The following is a 6000-nucleotide window of genomic DNA, read 5'->3' as shown; positions in this document are numbered from 1 at the left end:
TTTTATCCCTACTTTTGTCTTCTTCAGTATTCCCTGCTGAAAAATAAACCAACAATAATCTAAATGTATGCTTATAAGCATTACACTTAACATGCAATAGGTCTTTACTATTAGTTTCTATCTTTTCCAATTCTAGACTGTCACTATTTCTATAAAGTATCATCAAACCTCCTCCTTTTTTATCATCCATATTCCTCATATTTTCTACTTTTATAACACCCTTACTTAAATTTAATCTATCTAACTTTTGGTGTGTTTCTGTCAAGCAAAAAAGTTTATTTCTACTATTTAATTCCTTCTCAACTTCCATCAGTTTTTGTTTTGTTAAGCATTGTATGTTCAACAAGTAAATCTTAAAGTTTTCTTTAATTTTGTGTTTATATTCTTCTTCTTTCCTTAAAGTTCTTGCGTGTCTTCAGTTTCGGTCCTATCGCTTAGATCAGATCATATTCAGGTTGAGGCTTCGCCTTTGCAACGGCGCCTCTGCGTCTTTACTTTTGTGTGTTCCTTATTTTCACTAGTTTTACTCTTTTCATCTACATTTGTTATAGTACATTTTTCCTATTTTCAACATTTTCTTCACAAAAAAAGGAATTTTTCAACTGTTTGTGCACTATCTTCTTCGTATGATTGTTGGAGCTCAATTGCTTTTATTCTTATATCACTATACTGTGGACAATATAATATAAAGTGGTTAGCATTTTTCTCCTTCATATTATATATAAGTACGCTACTTTTATCTCTTTTTATGTCTAAACCACATTGCTTTACTATATCTATCACTTTCACCAAGCGCGGTTAGCGGCGAGGTTAGCGGCAAGAGGTAATGGCGGCAAATTGAAACCTTAGGTATCTTATGTAGGTGGCCAGATAGGAGGCGCGGGAAGCCTCGCGCCTCCTATCTGGCCACCAACATAAGATACCTAAGGTTTCAATTTGCCACCGTTACCTCTTGCCGCTAACCTCGCCGCTAGCCGCGCTTGGTCTGGCCGGGCCCTTAGGTTCAATTCAGTACCCTCCAGACACTCAGCAAGCACTAGGACATCATCAGCAAAAAATACTACTACTAGCTTTATAATATCATTTTTAAAACCATTACCTTCCTTTTCTACTTTTTTTATAATCTGATAAATAATTAATTTGAACAATGTTGTAGAGCCAGTACAGCCTTGCTCTATTCCACTACTTCCGCTCAATTTTTTTTTCTACTCTTTCCCCTATGTCTAACGTGGTAGAGTCTCCCACATATACTTCAGCTAGAGTTTATTATATTAGTATGTACTTTATATTGCTTTAATGTTCCTATCAGTGCTTCCCTTTTTATGGAATCAAAAGCTTTTTTGAAATATAAAGAGGCAACTATGAGTTTTTTCTTATTTTTGAAAGTTTCTTCGACCATGTACTGTAAGGTGAATATATTATCCTCAATCCTTCCTCCCTCTGTAAATCCCGCTTGACTATTCTCTATGGCATTATTACTTTTTAGGTATCCTTCTATTTCATCCTTGATAATAGCCATGTATATTTTATGAGATACATTTGTGAGTGCTATTGGTCTCAATTCCTTTGCTGTTGGTTGGTTTTTCTTTTTTAACATTTTTGTTCCGGATTCTTTCCAGCTTTTAGGTTTTTCATTACTGGCTAATTCCTCTTTGTAGCAGTTCACTAGTGTATTCTTACATATATCACTTATCGCCATAGCTTTGTAATAGTCTGGCTTAAGTTCATCTGGCCCAGCTGCTTTACCTTTCTTTAGGCGTTTTAGGCATTTTTCTAATTTACCTTTATTTATTTCAGTGGTAGGCATGGGTTTAATTACTCCTTTTGCATTTAGTACAGCATCATAATGCTCCCTTAGGAGTTTGGGTATACTAAATATATTTATCATTATAATGTCGTTTTCTCTTCTCAAATTATCCTGGTATTCACTCTGCTTCTCCTCATTCCAGATCTCTGTTATTCTATTTTCATTTGTATACTTACTTACTTACTTGGTATACTTGGTCGAATTTAGAGGGTCTTCCTCACAGCTGTGGTGGTCCACCGCTGACGCCAGTCCATGAGTCCTTCTTCATGAGGGTGATCTGGTCTGGCACAGAGTTTGAGGCTGCCCTGCAGCACGCTGTGTAGCCTGGCACAGGAGGCTCATCTGGCAGCGTCTGCAGGAAGGTGTCAAGTGCTTTCTTGAATTTGACGACCGAGCAGCCTGTGGTGTCTCTGACATTTCTCGGCAGTGTATTAAACAGTCTGGGGCCGTTGTGGGTGAGGCTGGAGGCAAGGAGGGTTTTTATCCTCCCTGGTGTCCTGGAGGAGAGGCTTTGTCTTACACATGAGCGCCCAGAACGCTCACTTTCACGTGCCCTCAGTAAGTCAGGGGTAGGGTTAGGCACCTGCCTCTCCAAGATTTTCCAGGTATATATTATTCTATATCTCTCTCTTCTTCTCTGTTGAGAGTAGAGTCCCAGCTTTTGCAGGCGCTGCCAATAGTTGAGCTCCCTCATTCCTTTAATTGATCTTGTGAAACTCCTCTGGACTGACTCTAGCTCCTGTATGTCCCCCTGTTTATGGGGAGACCACAGCTGGCTGCAGTAGTCAAGGATTGGCTGTATGAGGGTCTTCCACAGTGTCAGCATGACCTCTAGCTCCCTTGAATGGAAGGTACGCAGAACCCAGCCAACCATGCGCCTGGCCCTAGTGGCGGTGTCCTTGATGTGCTGCTGGAAGGTGGCATCATTGTCCATGAGGACGCCAAGGCACTTGACTGCATTGCTTGGTGGGATTGGGTGCTGTGTTTTTGTAAGTAACTCGGTGGAGTGGATGAGTTCAGTATTGGGCCCCAGTCTCATTATTTCAAATTTATCCTCATTGAATTGCATGTTGTTTGTGTCAGCCCAGTGGAAGACCCTCTGGATGTTTGCCTGCAGCTGGACAACATCATCAGACGTACTGATCCTGTGGCTTAGGGTAGTGTCGTCAGCAAAGGAGGACAGGAAGGAGCCCGTGACTGTCTTTTCAATGTCGGCCATCAGGACCAGGAAGAGTAGGGGGCCAAGAACAGAGCCTTGGGGGACTCCACTGCTGACTTTCTCAGGCTGTGACTTGTGGCCGTCAACAGCTACTGCCTGAGTCCTGTTGGTAAGGAAGCTGTGCAGCCACACACCCAGCTTCCCTGCTATCCCCATGGCCCTCACCTTGTGGAGAAGGATGCCGTGGTCCACTCGGTCGAAGGCCTTAGCAAAGTCTAAGTAGACCACGTCTACATTTTTGCCTTCAGCAAGGCCCTGGAGCAGCCACTCATAGTGGGCCAAGAGGTTGGAGAGACAAGACCTTCCTTTACGAAAGCCATGCTGAGAGTTACTCATCAAGCTGTTTTCTTCAAGGTGGATAATGATCTTGTTTCTTAATATTTTCTCAAATACTTTGATAAGGTGGGAGGTGAGGGCCACTGGCCTGTAGTTTTTGGCCTGGCTTCTATCTCCCCCTTTGTGGATTGGGGAGATGATGGCCTCTTTTAATATTGATGGTATAATGCCAGTGTCCAGGGAGCAGCGCCAGAATTTGTAGAGAGGGAGTGCCAGAGCTTCCTTGCATCTTAGTAAAAGGATGGATGGCACACCATCTGGTCCAGCAGCAGAGTTGATTTTTAGTTCACTGATCGCTTCCTGTACATCAGTTATGGTGAAAGGGATGTTCACAAGAGTCAAGTGATGTTGGGTGTGCACCTTAAAGAACTCAGCAGGTTCGAGAACGATCTTGGCAGGTGTAGGATGCGAGAAGACTCTGGTATACTGCTGGGAGAGAATCTGGCATGTTTCCTCAGGGGTGTTTGACATCATCCCATTTCCTGCCTGAAGTGGTCCAACCTTGACTTGCGTTTTCGAGAATTTCTTGCAGTACTTAAAGAAAAATTTAGGGTTGGCCTTGATGTTGCACACTGCCTGCGTTTCTTCCCAGTCACGTTGCTTCTCGTGTGAATCCTTGAGTTCATTTTCTATATGTGAGATCTTAGCTTGCAGAGAGTATTTCCGGGTGTCACTCTTTGTTGTTTGCATTTGTCTATTTAAGTTCGCCCGTCGCCTCATAAGCACTTTTCTGTCCCTTGGTATGTGACTACTTCTGGTGGCTGGCAGTTTTCTTGTTGGCACATTACCTTCACAGGCACTGAGTATGGTTTTTAGAAAGTCATTCAGCATCACCTCAGGGTTGCCAACATGGAGTTCTGACTCCCAGTCAGTGCACTGTAGTTGGGCATTTAGGAGATCCCAATTCACTTGGCTGCTGAAAAAGTTTAGTTTGGAGAAAGGGTTCTTTTCAAAAAATTTACTAATTCTTCTTTAGTTCCTTCATCTGATAGTTTATTTCCTCTACCTCCAAATAATTGTATTGCCTCGCTTTTTATTTCGTTGCTATTTCTTAATTTGTTTATGTTTTCCCATAGCTTATTATCATCTCATCTCCCTGGTCTTCTTTTTCTCATATCTTTGGTAAACAGCGCGTTCTATTGATTTAAACTTTGTTCTACTCTGAACAGTAGAATTTAATACAATTAAGTTATTAATTTTGACGCTTATTTTTGCAACTATTAATATTTACGTCATGAAAATACCATAATTCATTCAATATATTTTAGAGTTAGCTCTTTTTCCGCAAAAGTAAACAACCTTGTTTTAAACGTATGTTAAAACTTGATTGTGGACGAGCCTAATAGAAGACGCTACAATTGGCTCTGAATCTACTCCGGTTTCTTTCTTGCTAGCCGTGCTGGGCTAGTATTTTTATTATATTGTGGTCAGAATTACTTTCGTCCGAGATGTCTGGTGCGGCAAGAAAAACTCGTAAGGAAGCTATTTAAGATTTATTTGATTAATTAGTTTTTGTTACGATTCTCTAGACATAATACTGCACTTTAGTAGACTATGCATAAAATAGAATATTGGGTTTAATTAGCCTGTATTTCTTTCCATGACGGTATTTTTTTTTTTTTTTTTTTTTTTTTTTTTTTTTTACCAATTTCAGCCAAGGCTTTGCCTGTACATTATGCTGGCATATCAACTTACCAACTATAGTATTTATAGTAGAGATAAAATATGGCTAGGTCGGGGCATTTTATGTTAGGCCACATCTCTACCTCTTATTATATGGGACTGAACTTCCCTTTTTTGTAATTCTAAATAGTTTTATTTACAAAATCTTTTTCTTTCGAATCGACTTTCTCCCATGTAACTTTTCCTAAATACAATCTGCGGAGCCTTTGTATATAAGCGGCCAGTTTCTCCATTGTGGATTAAAAATGCACATCAACTAAGCACAACTTTCCCCCCTAACCTAACCTAAAAGCCGTGTCCTTACCTATCTACCTGTTGGGGGGGGCTAACGCCCCCCCTGCAACCCCCCGTACACTACTGTATTCTAAGTTAACTGTAATCATACATGCAGGTAGCCGCTGTCATACATTCACCCCCAATCTGCTGTTGTGTAAAAGAAATATATACTTAAGCTCTCCTTAATGGAATGTAACAGCATTGCGCTAGGTTTAAGGACACGGCTTGTAGGTTAGGTTAGAGGGGAAAGTATAGGTTAGTTAATGTCCATTTTTAATAAACACTTGAGGAACTGGCCACAGATATACAAAGGCTCCAGTAAAGACATGAAGATTTAGGTCAGTTTAGCTTTGTGCATATCCCTTTACTTTCCGTACTACTTAATTATGGTAATATTACTATTACTAGTTGAGCTATAACCCTAGTTGGGAAAGCATGATTTGAAATCTTGCATTTTCGTGTATGATGCTTCATTATTGCACTGCATTGCAATCTTTGGTTACCCTTGTCAAATATGTTGCTTTTGAGTCTGATGTTGGTTGATTAAGGCTGCAGGTTTGTGAAAGGAAGCCGCCTTTTATTTTAGGAATGCTATAAGCCCAAAAGCTTCATAAAGGAAAGCAACCCAATACAGAAGATAATTTATGATTAAAATTGCCATAGATATTTGGCATGACTG

At 40.5% G+C, this 6000-nt stretch overlaps 1 long non-coding RNA gene across 1 annotated transcript in view; it reads left to right on the top strand.

Annotated features, from left to right (window-relative positions):
• Nucleotides 1-4676: 4676 nt before the first annotated feature.
• LOC137640633 (uncharacterized) overlaps nucleotides 4677-6000 on the top strand; it is a 75461-nt gene continuing 74137 nt past the window's right edge. Inside the window, exon 1 of the long non-coding RNA XR_011044427.1 lies at nucleotides 4677-4835. This is a non-coding gene — a long non-coding RNA (uncharacterized lncRNA). The remainder of the gene's footprint in view (nucleotides 4836-6000) is intronic.

Source organism: Palaemon carinicauda, chromosome 5, assembly GCF_036898095.1.
Source record: "Palaemon carinicauda isolate YSFRI2023 chromosome 5, ASM3689809v2, whole genome shotgun sequence".
NCBI classification, from domain to species: domain Eukaryota; kingdom Metazoa; phylum Arthropoda; class Malacostraca; order Decapoda; family Palaemonidae; genus Palaemon; species Palaemon carinicauda.
The sequence above is the reverse complement of the archived record's forward strand: the minus strand, read 5'-3'. Positions and strand labels throughout refer to the sequence as shown.